Here is a 14,708-nt window from a genome sequence, read left to right as displayed (position 1 = left end):
CTGAGGAACCGCCAGATTGATTTCCAGAGTGGTTGTACAAGCTTGCAATCCCACCAGCAATGGAGGAGTGTTCCTATTTCTCCACACCATTTGTCAACTCTTGATTTTACAGCACAAGCCATTGCTGTTCTGTTTAGAAATTTTCTCCCTGTTCCCATATCTTCGAGGCTTTTCCCCACTTTCTCCTCTATCAATTTCAGTGTCTCTGGTTTTATGTGGAGTTCTTTGATCTACTTAGACTTGAGCTTTGTACAAGCAGATAAAAATGGATCAACTTGTATTCTTCTGCATGGTAACAGCCAGTTATGCAAGCACTATTTATTGAAAATGCTGTCTTTTTTCCACTGGGTGGTTTTAGTTCCTTTGTCAAAGATCAGGTAACCATAGGTGTGTGGGTTCATTTCTGGGTCTTCTGTTCTATTCCATTGATCTACCTGTCTGTCACTGTACCAGTACCATGCAGTTTTTATCACAATTGTTCTCTAATACAGCTTGAGGCCAGGCATGGTGATTCCACCAGAGGTTCTTTTATAATATTTGCTATCCTAGGTTTTTTATTATTCCAGGTGAATTTGCAAATTGCCCTTTCTAATTCAGTGAAGAATTGAGTTGGAATTTTGAAGGGGATTGCATTGAATCTGTAGATTGCTTTTGGCAGGATAGCCATTTTTACTATATTAATCCTGCTGGTCCATGATCATGGGAGATCTTTCCATTTTTTGAAATCTTCTTCAATTTCTGTTTTCAGAGACTTGAAGTTTTTGTCATACAGATCTTTTACCTTCTTAGTTAAAGTCACACCAAGGTATTTTATATTTTTCGTGACTATTGTGAAGGGTGTTGTTTCCCTAATGTATTTCTCCTCCTGTTATCCTTTGTGTAGAGAAAGGCAATTGATTTGTTTGAGTTAATTTTATATCCAACTACTGCACTGAAGCTGTTTATCAGGTTTAGGAGTTCTCTGATGGAATTTTTAGGGTCACTTATATATACAATCATATCATCAGCAAATAGTGATATTTTGACTTCTTCTTTTCCAATTTGTATCCCCTTGATCTCCTTTTGTTGTCAAATTGCTCTGGCTAGTACTTCAAGTACAATATTGAATAGGTAGGGAGAAAGTGGGCAGCCTTGCCTAGTCCCTGATTTTAGTGGGATTGCCTCCAGCTTCTCTCCATTTACTTTGATGTTGGCTACTGGTTTGTTGTAGATTGCTATTATTATGTTTAGGTATGGGCCTTGAATTCCTGATCTTTCCAATNCTTTTATCATGAAGGGATGTTGGATTTTGTCAAATGCTTTCTCAGCATCTAACGAGATGATCATGTGGTTTCTGTCCTTGAGTTTATGTAGTGGATTACATTGATGGATTTCCATATATTAAACCATCCCTGCATCCCTGGGATGAAGCCTACTTGGTCATGATGGATGATCATTGTGATGCGTTCTTGCATTCTTTTTGCAAGGATTTTATTGAGTATTTTTGCATTGATATTCATAAGGGAAATTGGTCTGAAATTCTCTTTCTTTTTTGGATGTTTGTGTTGTTTAAGTATCAGAGTAATTGTGGCTTTATAGAACGAATTGGTTAGAGTACCTTGTTTCTATTTTGTGAATATTTTGAGGAGAGTTGGAATTAGGTCTTTTATGAAGGTCTGATAGAACTCTGCACTAAACCCATCTGGTCCTGGGCATTTTTTGGTTGGAGGACTATTAATGACTGCTTCTATTTCCTTATCGGAAATAGGATTGTGAAGATCTTTAATCTGATCCTGATTTAACTTTGGTACCTGGTTTCTGTCTAGGAAGTTGTCCATTTTATCCAGGTTTAACAGATTTGTTGAGTATAGCCCATTATAGTAGGATCTGATGATGTTTTGGATTTCCTCAGGATCTATTGTTATGTCTCCTTTTTCTTTTCTGATTTTGTTAATTAGGATACCATCCTGGTGCCCTCTAGTTAGTCTGGCTAAGGATTTATCTATTTTGTTAAATATGTCAAAGAACTTAGCTCCTGGTTTGGTTGATTCTTTGAAAAAGATTTTATGAGAAAATTTTAAATCCAAGAAATGCTATTTTCTGAACATTCATGTTTTGGTGCCTTCACGAGCGTTTGATCAGCCTGGTAACAAATTATGCCATGAGTTTGCTCAAAATTCCTTCTGTCATAAATGTTTATAGCTCTCCTAAACTTTTTTCAGTATTCAGTTTCTCATGTATTTCCCCCTAAATTAGACACCTACTTAAAATAAAATGGTTTAAAAGCTTTCAAATTTTCTGTCTTTCCTGTTATAATGAGATAAATAACCATCATAATACTCTGTTGTGTACTGTGTGTGCCAAGTGTACTGCAGCAACTTTTGTAAATTACACACTCATTCTCCTTCAGAAAGGTAAGCTAAGCTGTGCACAGAAGGACCATCATGTACTTCCCCAATTTTTGGTGCTCTGAACAAATTAATTCTCAGTATATTGATTAGGTTGGTTTCAGATTCAGCAAGAGTTCAAGTGGAATTATTTGAACCCATGTGAGTAATTGAGTTATCTTTACTCACAGCAGCTTTAGGTCATTCGGGGTTAATTTTGAGCCTCTAGCCCAGGTGAAGGTTAGCCACATGGGTCTTTCAGCTTTAGTGTTCTTTATTCAATCTCATGTGTTAGAAAAATAAATAATTGTGTGAATAACTTAGTCTTAATTCATAGAAATGGGAGGCAATACATATTTAGATATTTAACATTTCTATGTGTTCAATATTGATTATGAAAATGGACCTACTTCTCATATTCATATTTAAGAACCTGAATGTTTTTCCCAAAGGGGGAAAACATTAACTTATTTAGCCTTTCTCTAACTATTTGTAAAGCTAGTCCTTTTTTTTTTTTGAGTGCTGAATATTTTATTTGAAAGCAAATGTTAAAAGTATTTTATTTTATTGGACTAGTCATCATTTTTTAGAATTTCATTTATTTGTTTTAAGTTTTGTCTCCAGAGCATCCTACTCTAGAAGTGAATTTTGTATTTTTGTTTTTGTATCAGTAATGTCAACACAACCAAGAGTCCAGCCAGAGGCTAGTTTTCTATAGTACAATTCTCTTGGTATTTACAAAGTTTCTGTTGATTAACAAGCATAATATTTCTAAATAAGCAGGACCCTCAGTTATTTCTGTGGAACTGGAACACGTTTGGAATTATAAGGCTGGATGAGATGTGTAGCTCCAAGACCCTTCCCGTGCTGTTTGTGTGTGTGTGTGTGTGTGTGTGTGTGTGTGTTCTGTGAAGATTATTTGCAGTCACTTTCTATCTATATTCACATAATAGGTGAATATATGCTTTGATCATGTCCTCTCTATTTTCCAGGTCTACCCCATTTTTATATCTTTCATTTTGATTACATTTTGAGATTTCCACTAATGATAATTATCTGTCTTTTAAAAGTAAATGAATTCTTGACTGTCCTGCCTGATAGGCTCCAAGAAATGGACATCCATTTTTTATTGCTCTATCTAAGGCCCTTTAGCTGACTACTCACTTATACCTAGAAATTACCAACTTTGGATCAAAAAAGGAAACATTTCAATCACCCTTCTCAGCCTTTCCTCTGCCCTTTAGCTACCCTAGTTTATAAGGGGATAGGTGGGTCCTCTAGTTTATAAGTGTAAGCCAGGGCACAGTGAAATCACTGAACTAGAACACTCCTTGGGCAGAAACAAGAATTAATGGACATTAAACTGCCAGTTTTCCTGGACAGCAAAGTGAAAGTGCAAAATGGCTGAAAAACAAGTAGATTTTATGGCAGTTAACGGGGTTTGGATTTTTGAGCTGATGTAGGCAGTTTGGGTTGCTTAGGAACTAGACACCTTTGCCTGAGATGTTTGATCTATGGGAAAGATTAACAGATGTTCTGTGTTGGTTTAAATGGGGCTACTGATAAATAAAAACCTACCATTAGGCATTAGTTTACGTAATAACAATCCTGTGTGCCTGGCCAAAGTCCTTCTGTTTAGGACACTGTCATCAGTGCTGCCAATTTAAGGCTTTCTTTGAACTTAACGTTCAAGCCTTTTGTTGATGATAAGGAGAAAACTGGTACTCTGGCTACTTACTGTTGATTGCAGAGGAAAGGTCTAGAATGTTGGTTCAAAGTAGGAGTTCAATCTGGCAGGCAAATCTAGGAGACCTGAGGAGATTCCATCTGAATCATCTGTTTAACTGATTTGTGGGTTTTTTCACTAATTCTCTCTTGAAGGAACCTGAAGATACAAGGAAATATCATTATGAGAAGGATACAGACCAATGGGCAGAGAAGATGGAGGACCTAGGGGCACAGAGAAAACAAAAAAGAGACCTGTAGGTTTATGAGCCAGTTCACATAAGTATTTAATACTCTCATATAATTGACCAGACTTGTTCACACAGTAGCAATATTCATAATTGAGAAAGAGGCAAGATATTCATGATTAATAAAGAAGCAACTTTTCCTTTTCCATTGTTAGTACAAGGGTTTGCTGGTTTTGCAAGACCACCGATGCTAGATAGATAGATTCATTTTAGAACAGTTTCAAGACCACAATAGATTCTTAGATGGTGTCTCTCAGCTGAGTGGAAAATTGTTGGAAGAGTATATACTAGGTAAGTACAATAAGGTTAAGGAGATGAGCAGGGATCTTTCTCTTGGATATATACTTGATATTTTCATCTGTAGTCTCTTGATCTATTACAGATAGATCGATGTCCCAACGCACTAAAGCTTTCTTTTTAACTTGACAAAAGAGATAAATGTTTTAGATATATCCAGTGTTATCAACACTGAAATCATCATTGTAGAGAAATCAGTTATAAGTGTCTCTAAACAGCTGATGAATATTCATGCCTTTGAGCCACAACAAAAATAAAGCTTAAAATGTTATTAACATGATCAAAGAATGAACATTCATGTGTCATAAGACAGAAATGTCCTGAAAGGAATGAGACCAAAGGTAAAGTGGAGGTTGAAGCCCAGAAGAGATGGTTCTGAGATACACAGTGAATACTCTTTTAGAAAAGAGGACTGGCTAACTATAGGTTAAACAGGCAATTCAGCATAGTGAGAAGCATTTTAATTCTGTATTTACAAATGAAAACAACCCACCCAAAAAAGAAGATTTTTGAGCCCAAGGCAATGACAATTTTTTATAAGCCAGTGCTGATAAATATTACCAATTATTTATCAGAACTGAAGCCTGTCATGTTAGTTGTAGGAAAAGGGGGGAACTGAATTTTACACTTTAAACTAATTTAGTCTGGTGGATAATTGAGCCTCACTTTTAAAGCATCTTTATTTAATACATTCAAGCAATTTAAACTTTTCCCCAAAGATCTCAAATTTGTATGGCAAGAAAGCAACATTGTATACAGATGAACACAAAGTTATTGCAAATCCAGAATATTTTTTAAGGTGAAAGCAAACTTTCTAGCTATGAATAGATTGACCAGGTAGCTGCAGCCTCTGGAAATGAGCTGACCAAACCAGCGTGTTGCTGTAGTAGCAGAATGTGAGGCTGTTAAATTGTCTGGTAAAAATAAGGCATGCCAGTGGAACACAGTAAAAGTAGACTTAAGTTTAGAGTAGTCAAAAGAAGAATAGGGGAATGAGGGTAGGAATGTTGGCTAGCATCTTAACAATGCTGTCAGAGAACCCATTGCTTAAAGTTATATTATTATTATAGGTAGCTGGCAGGAAAGGGGCCGACTCTATAACCTGGTCAGAGGAGAGACTGTGGCGTAATCCTATTTGCAGGAGTCAGTGGAGCTGAGAATGGAGTTTCTGTCTAAGAGCCAGTAAAATCATGCTGTGACAGAGGGAAATAAAAACTTATGGCTCTCTATAAGTAAGGTTTTTAAGTGAGTGCCACAGTAGTCAGTACAAGTAGGTGCAAGTAGTGACTTCGAGAAGGAGTTTAACAGGGTTTAGAGGAAAGCAGGAATCAAGTGAGATTTTAGGATTTTCTAGGAGAATAATAAGAAAAAGTTGAATCTTATAAGGGAACAAAGTTGAGACACTCTTATTGTGATAGGAGATCCATGAACCAGTATGGTGTTGGGATAGACAGAGAGAGTGTGTGTAAACATAGATGAGCTTAGAGGCTTCATGTGCCAATAGCTCTTAGCACTTGTTGTCATGGTTGCCATCCATAACTGTTGTATCTAGCAGTTTAGAAAGATGGAGAAAATAAAAAGGTAGGTCCTCTTATTTGCCCCCAAATTCCTTGACCCAATCCCCAATTTTTAGTAGTATACAGAATAAAGATTTGGTCAAGGTCTGAGAACATCAAAGTATGAGCCTGTTGGAGTACTTCTCTGAGGGGAGAGGAGGTAGTTGTGACAGGTTTAATAGGATTTAGAGACCCAATTAGGAATCCGTTAGCTATGCCATAAAGAGAGTTTGCAAGAAAACATAAGTTTGAAATCCAGGTTCTGAAGTATCAGAAGATGGAAAGAGAGAATTTTTTCTTTATTGTTTCAAAGTGTGAGGAACTACAAGTACTGTCTGCCATCAAGAGTGAGTTTGTTCGTGGGTGTGTGGGGGAACTAAAGAGAGCATAGGGGAAAGAGCGGGGAGGGAGGATAGTCCACTTATGGCCAAAGTTCCTCCTATGCTCTGGGCAGGCAGACACAGGAGGGCTGCCAGACTCTTTCCACTTGGCCCCTGGTGAGCATCTAAGCCACTGACCCCACTTGATGGGTGGTGGACAAGGAGCAGCCACAGACTGGGGCCAAGGTTATGGGAGAGAAGGCTGAGGGAGAGAGGTTCCCATATAGGAGAGAATCCTTAGTCTGGGCCTTGACTGGAGCACAGGAAGGCCTTCCATTGGGAGATTAGAAGCGGCTCATTAGAGGAAAGCCTATCCCATCATCCAAGAACAGCAGGCCTTGATGAACAGAGACAGACAGTCTTTGGTTTTAGAGCTTTATTGTAGAAAGGCAGGGGGAAAGNAAGCCTATCCCATCATCCAAGAACAGCAGGCCTTGATGAACAGAGACAGACAGTCTTTGGTTTTAGAGCTTTATTGTAGAAAGGCAGGGGCACACACACACACACACACACAGAGAGAGAGAGAGAGAGAGAGAGAGAGAGAGAGAGAGAGAGAGAGAGAGAGAAAAGAGAGAATGGCTAAGAGGAGAGAAGGAGGAAAAGGAAAGAGAGAAGAAAGGCTAGTGAGTAAGAAAGAGAAAGTAAGAGGGAGAGAGAGTAAGAGAGTGAGAGGAGAGGATGAGGAGAGCAGAGGAGAGAAGAGAGTAAGAGAGTGAAGAGGGGCCAAATAGCCCCTCTTATGGTGGTCTATTATTTTGTCCATTGCTAGGTAACAGGGAGAAGACTAGCCTGAAGGTCAGAAGCTTGGGACATTGTCTACATAACTACTAGCCACTTCTCCAGTGGGGGCTATGGGGGCAGTAACTTCGACAGGATCCAGAGTTCCAGGAGATATGAGGGAATGCCTACTGTGTCATGTAGGTGAATTATCACCACTCCAGGGTTCAGACCTCAGCTTGACTGGGGACCAGACTCTGTGTATATCCCAATGCCCCACATGGGTGGAGGCATCGATGTGGAGACAGAAGGGGCTGGAGGAGGAGGTGTGGGATATGGATCAATCAGAGGGTAGAATAGAGGGGAGGGGAAAGAAATATGAAGTGTAACAAATACATTAATTTTAAAAAAGAGTGAGTTTGAAGCAATTGGGGGATAACAGAAAGCCTCAATAACTGACTTTAATGACAGAGAGTTGACATTTAGAAGGGGAAACTGTCTTCTTAGATTCCAAGGAAGTTAAGAAGTTGAGCAGCATGTTGTTGTGACAGAGAAAGAGCTGCATAGTAGAAGGTCATCTACATACTAGAATAATCAGTTTGGAGACATTTAAAGAACAGTCAGTGTCCAGAACCTGGCTAAAGAAATGTAATCTATCTTGAACCCCTGGGGGATAACAGCCCAAGTAACCTGGAATATGGTTCCAGTGTCAGGGTCCACATGGATGAGGGCAAGGAGGTCATCTGAAAGAAATGGTGGAGAAGAGCATCCTAAGATCTAAAACAGAAACGTAAGAAGTAAAGTAATGAATATGAGAAAGGATAGTGTAAGAATGAAGTACAAGTGGAGAGGACAGCTATCTTAATAATCCTGAATCAGGCAGTGAAATCTCTCAGGGCTTAGCACAGACATGGATGAATGGGCTTGACATTGGATGATAGGTTTTAAACTATGTCTTTATTTTAAAGAGATATAATATTGAGAGTGACACACAAGTAGGAGGTAGAGTCCCTAAATCAGGACTGGTTGATTGGAAACCACTGGAGGAGAAGAATCATCCCATACTTTGGGGGCAATAAGGGAGTTTAGAAGAAGAGAAGGATGAAATATTGGTGTCAGCTGGTAGAAATTGACTCTTTAAAAGCTGAAAGGATGGCAGAAAAATTCCAGGAATTGATTGAAAAGAAAAAAAAAGTATAATTTAGTCATAATATTTTTGTTTAGTAACATGGTCAGGCAATGAAGAAGGTGTAAAAATAATTATTAAATTCCAAGTTTACCATCCCCTTCTCCAGCTTACAGTTAATGACTCTGAGAATAATTAGTTATTTATTAAATGTCTATGCTATAAACTTTGTCTCATTCCCTGACTAGCTCTCAACTTATTTAACCAGTTAATCTATGCTATGTCTACCACTTGGTTAAGTTACTTCTCCTTCAGTTCTGGTTTGCTTCTTCCTGCTCATCTAATCAGCATCTCACTTCAGTGTTTCTCTGAGTACCTCTACCTGCTGTTCTACCCATCTCCATGGTCCCTCTCCCATCTCATCTCTCATCTTGTCCTCAATGGCTCTCTTCCCTTTTTTCTCTATTTCCCAGAATTCTCTATGTTCCTGGCAATGTCCCACTTCCCATTTTCTGCCTCAGCTCATTGGCCATTGGCTTTTTTATTGAAAGGTGATGCTTACAATAGATTCTCTGTAACAAGGAGTAAGTGATTAGCACCAGAGGGATCAGAGGAGAGGAATTGTATCCCTGGTGTGATGAGTCAGTTTGTCATGATCCATCATAGAGATCTGATAGAGCTTTACCAGAATAATCTAGAGGTATAAACCAAGCAGCTTCCAACACTCTATCAAAAAGGAGAGACTTACTCACTACCTGGACACTACCTGGACTCCTCCATGGTTGCTGCGGACAAGGTTCTTGGGTAGTATCAGTTAGTACTTAGGGCAGTGTCTTTCTTCAGGCACCAGGCTCAAAAGATCTAAGATATATTCCTGTGGAGCAACTGACTATGTGACAGAGTATGACAGTCAGTACTGTAGTGTCTACAGGATGATGAGAGAGGCATTTATTTTTCCAAATGTCCAGTGTACCACATTTGAAACAAGATCCAGATGCAGTCTGTTGGTGACTTGTCTTTCTTTGGAGGTGGCCTAAGGGCTGCTGCCAAAAGCTGGTGTTACAGTCTATTATGGGAAACCCTCTTTGTTCGTTCCTACTCTTCTCTCCATTAAACATCTTAAATAGAACATAGAAGAATTTGACCACTTATATGATGACTGATCATTTAAGCAAACTATGGAGTTCGCATGTCCGGCTGCCTTGAAAGACATTAACCATAGGTTTTTCATGTGAGAAAAACCATGGTTCCTGGGTCGCAACATGCCTTCTGGTTCCTGATGAACTTCCTCAGACAGTGAAACATTAAGGCTACTTTGTGATTCCCTTTATGTTCCCATAGTAGTTAAGGAAGCACAGAAGCTTGACAGGACAGTTGGTCTTGGAAATTAATCTTGTGTAACCTGTATACTGTGCAAATTTCATTGTGTCCTGCGACTATGACTCTATTAATCCTGGCAATTGCCATTTTATTGTTTCTGATAAAGGTATAAAAAAAAATGTCTGATTGCTACCAATACAATTGTCACAGCCTCAGTCTTGCTGAAGCCCCTTGTCTTAGTCAGGGTTTTTATTCCTGCACAAACATCATGACCAAGAAGCAAGTTGGGGAGGAAAGTGTTTATTCGGCTTACATTTCCATACTGCTGTTGATCACCAAAGGATGCAGGACTGGAACTCAAGCAGGTCAGAAAGCAGGAGCTGATGCAGAGGCCGTGGAGGGATGTTTTGTACTGGCTTGCTTCCCCTGGCTTGCTCAGCCTGCTCTCTTATAGAATCCAAGACTACCAGCCCAGAGATGGTCCCACCCACAAGGGGCCTCTCCCCCTTGATCACTAATTGAGGAAATGCCCCACAGCTTGATCTCATGGGGGCATTTCCCCAACTAAAGCTCCTTTCTCTGTGATAACTCCAGCTGTGTCAAGTTGACACAAAGCTAGCCAGTACACCCCTCCAACCCAAGTCTGGTTTCATTCCTTGCTACTGTATCAGGTGATTTGGCCTGGTAAGTAAACAAGGCCATTGACAATCAGGAACTGGTTGTATGTCTTAATTATCATCAATAATTTATATGCTAGTAGTTTTTATAAGATTAAAAGTTGAACCCAAACATTTGTAATTTTGACTTGCTGATCCTTTACTATCGAAATCTACTTTAAACATAAATACAGTTCATAGAGAGACTGGGAAATTTGTTTTTGTGGTCCCTTTAATGCATATATTTATAAAATATTGTCATTTTTGTTTTATATTTGACTGGACTCTTTCAAATAGAGAAAGAAAGCTTAATGAAATTAGAAAAGGCATAGATCTTTAAGTCAGTTTCTGCTAGACTTAATGGAGTATTATAACCTTAAGAATGTATAGACTTTGATCATCAAATATATGTTGTTCCTTATCCAAAATATCTTAGTGGCCAGCTATTGTCTTCATAGTTTAGGAAAAATAAAGTAAAATAAATCATCCTGAAGGCTTGAAATTGAGTCCTTATTCTAATAAAAAATATTCTAATACTTTTTAAACAAGAATTGAATCCAAGTTACATACATGTATGCTGTAGCAAACAGACATTATCTATATATAGATTTTAAGTATCTAAACATTCTGCTACAGTTTTTTCTTAGATAATTTCTTCATTTACATTTCAAATGCTATTCTGAAATTCCCTATACACTCCCCCCACCCTGCTTCCCAACCCACCCACTCCCACTTCCTGACTCTGGCATTTCCCTGTACTAGGGTATATAATCTTCACAAGACCCGTGATGGTCAACTAGGCCACCCTCTGCTACATACACAACTAGAGACACAAGCTCTGGGGGGTACTGGTTAGTTCTTATTGTTGTTCCTTCTATAGGGATACAGATCTCTTTAGCTCCTTGGGTACTTTCTCTAGCTCCTTAATTGGGGGCCCTATGCTCCATCCAATAGATGATTTTGAGCATCTACTTCTGTATTTGCCAGATATTGGCATAGCCTCACAAGAGACAGCTATATCAGGGTCCTGTCAGAAAAATCTTGCTAGCATATGCAATAGAGTCTGGGTTTGCTGGTTGTTTATGGGATTGGTCTCTGGTTGGGGCAGTCTCTGGATGGTCCCTTTCTATCCTTTGAAGGGCTGGATTCATGGAAAGATATCGTGTGAATTTGGTTTTGTCATGGAATACTTTGGTTTCTCCATCTATGGTAATTGAGAGTTTAGCTGGGTTTAGTAGCCTGGACTGTCATTTGTGTTCTCTTAGGGTCTGTATGACATGTATCCAGGATCTTCTGGCTTTCATAGTCTCTGTTGAGAAGTCTGGTATAATTCTAATAGGCCTGCCTTTATATCTTACTTGACCTTTTTCCCTTACTGCTTTTAAAATTCTATCTTTATTTACTGCATTTGTTGTTCTGATTATTATGTGTCTGGGGGAATTTCTTTTCTGGTCCAAGTCTATTTGTAGTTCTGTTGGCTTCTTGTATGTTCATGAACATCTTTCTTTAAGTTAGGGAAGTTTTCTTCTATAACTTTGTTGAAGATATTTACTGGCCCTTTAAGTTGAAAATCTTCATTCTCATCTATACCTATTATTCTCAGGTTTGGTCTTCTCATTGTGTCCTGGATTTCCTGGATGTTTTGGATTAGGATCTTTTTGCATTTTGCATTTTCTTTGATTGTTGTGTCCATGTTCTCTATGGAATCTTCTGCACCTGAGATTCTCTCTTCCATCTCTTGTATTCTGTTGCTGATGCTCGCATCTATGGTTTCTGATTTCTTTCCTAGGGTTTCTATGTCCAGTGTTGGGTTTTCTTTATTGTTTCTACTTCCATTTTTCGATCTTGGATGGTTTGTTCAATTCCATCACCTGTTTGGTTGTGTTTTCCTGTAGTTCTTTAAGGAATTTTGTGTTTCTTCTTTAAGGACTTCTACTTGTTTAGCAGTGTTTTTCTTTATTTCTTTAAGTGAGTTATTAATGTCCTTCTTAAAATCCTCTACCAGCAACATGAGATATGATTTTAAATCCAAATTCTTTGGGGGGGGGTGTTGGGATATCTAGAACTAGTTTTGGTGGAAATACTGGGTCTGATGATGCCCAGTGTTCTTGGTTTCTGTTAGTAATAGTCTTAGGTTTGCCTTTTGCTATCTGGTAATCACTGGTGTTAGATGTTCTAGCTGTCTCTGGCTGGAGCTTGTTCTTCCTGTGATTCTGTTAGCCTTTATAAGAACTCCTGGTACTCCAACTCTCTCTTGAGTCCCAGTTTTCAGAGCACTCTCTGCAAGCAATGTCTCCTCTGGCAGGGAAAGTACACAGAGGTCTTGGTCTCAGCTCTGCCTCCTGGCTGAGGATGAGGTACCAAAGGGACCCTGTCTAAGAAGCTCTGTTGCTTCTGAGGCAGGCCTGTGCACTCCCCTTTGCAGACTGGTCCCTTAGAGACCTGGCATACTAGATGAGGATCTCACCGGAGTCCCAGATTTAGAGCTGACTCTCCTGGAGACAGACTCTCCTCTGGCAGAGAAGGTGTGCACAGGTCTGGTTCCCAGCTCTGCCTCCTTGCTGGGGATGAAGGCTGGAAGGGACCCTGTCCAAGAAGCTCTGTTGCCTCTGCAGCCTGCACTCTCCTGTGCAGACTGGTCTCTGAGTGACCCAGGATACAAGACCTTGTTTCAGTTTTAAAGTGACATTTTCTGCTAGATAATTATAGATTTTATTAAACCATGCCCTAGTGGTCTAACACCCTGAGAAAAAATAATTTTATGAAAAAAAGTAAAGCTTTTAACAAAAGCTTTAAAAATATCTATGATCTTGAGAGGGAAATACATTGATACCACACAATAAAGACTTTAATGAACTGGAGGTAAAGGAAGTTTACAGTTCAGCAAAACTTTCAAAAATAGTAAACAAAACCATGAAAAGGGGGCCAAAGAGTATTTATAATGTTAAGCACCTTATTTACACTTTGTTATTTGTAATCTGTGTTGGAAGCAGTTTACCCCTTAGCTATTCTCAAGTTCAAATGCCTTTTTTTCTGGACTGTTTTCTTTTTCTCTGTCATAGCTACAGGTGGTCAGCCTCATTTAGAAGAACAATGTAGGACACCAAACAAACACCTTATGATCTAAATCAGGCCAAATCCCAACTCCAGAGCCAGCTTTTTGGTAGTAAAACTGCATGGGAAAATATTTTAATAGTATTCGTACCCCAAAGACATTGGAATCTCTGAAAGGGTAAACACAGTAACCAGAGGGAGAAAAGGATGAAAGCACAGAATAAAGAATCATAGAGGTAAGAGGATTTTCCAATCATTCCTTCGTGTAATGACAGAAATTGTTATAATCTGGAAGAATTTGGATATTAAGTGTTCCATGTTTTTCACCATTGAGACTGATAATGTAATTTGTACTGGGGCTAAGCTTTTTTTCAGTAAGACTGCATTCCTTAATGAAGTCTGAGTCTAAGAAGGAAAGATAATAGATTAGAGAAGCAGGGAAGTGTTCTTAAGTATAGTTCTGAATAGGAAGGACCTATGGTTAGAGACAGAAAACTCCAGGAGCAAGTTAGCAGCAGAGCAGGTGGCAAGGGAGATACAAAGAATTTTCAGGAGCAGACCAAAGAGAAGATAAGAGAGGAAAGCCTTGTTAATCTTTCCAGGTAATGGATTCCAATAGGGTAGGAATGGATAGGAAGAGAGAAGGGTAAGTGCTAAGAAGCCAGAGCCTCACGTTGAGGCTGTCGCAAGCAGACCAAGACATATCTGAGAGATACCCTGAATGGAAAGGCATCCCTTTCCACATGTGTCCATGTGCCTGTAGTAAGGAAGCTGCCTTACACACCACCAGGATTTTGTTGAGTAGGTTCCAGGAGTTGAAAGAGAAAGAGAAACAAGATCTAGTGGGCCAAAAAGAAAGACAGATCTGAGGTGACACTTGACACGTAGGTTAAGAGAGAAAAGTGGGCAGAAACAGCGGAAAAGGGAAACTATAAATTTTGAAATTGAGTGTAGTTGGTAGGAGGACATTGTCACCATAACTGCCATTTTGGAAGCTGCTTTGGACATAATGATAAGAGAATGTCCAGCTGATGCTCAGAGAGGCCCTGTGCACTTTTTTGGGTCCTGGGCAGGCCTGAACTTCCTTAACTTCTTGCTTACTCACTGTGTCTGTTTTTCCTTCTCAGTGACATTTTGTTTTAGACCATGAGAAAGAACTCATCATCATTCAAATAATCATTGGGGGAGAATAGGATAGATGTGCCTTCCTTCCTTCCTTCCTTCCTTCCTTCCTTCCTTCCTTCCTTCCTTCCTTCCTTCCTT

The sequence above is a fragment of the Mus pahari genome, chromosome 22 (genome assembly GCF_900095145.1).
Source record: "Mus pahari chromosome 22, PAHARI_EIJ_v1.1, whole genome shotgun sequence".
NCBI lineage: Eukaryota > Metazoa > Chordata > Mammalia > Rodentia > Muridae > Mus > Mus pahari.
The sequence above is the reverse complement of the archived record's forward strand: the minus strand, read 5'-3'. Positions refer to the sequence as shown.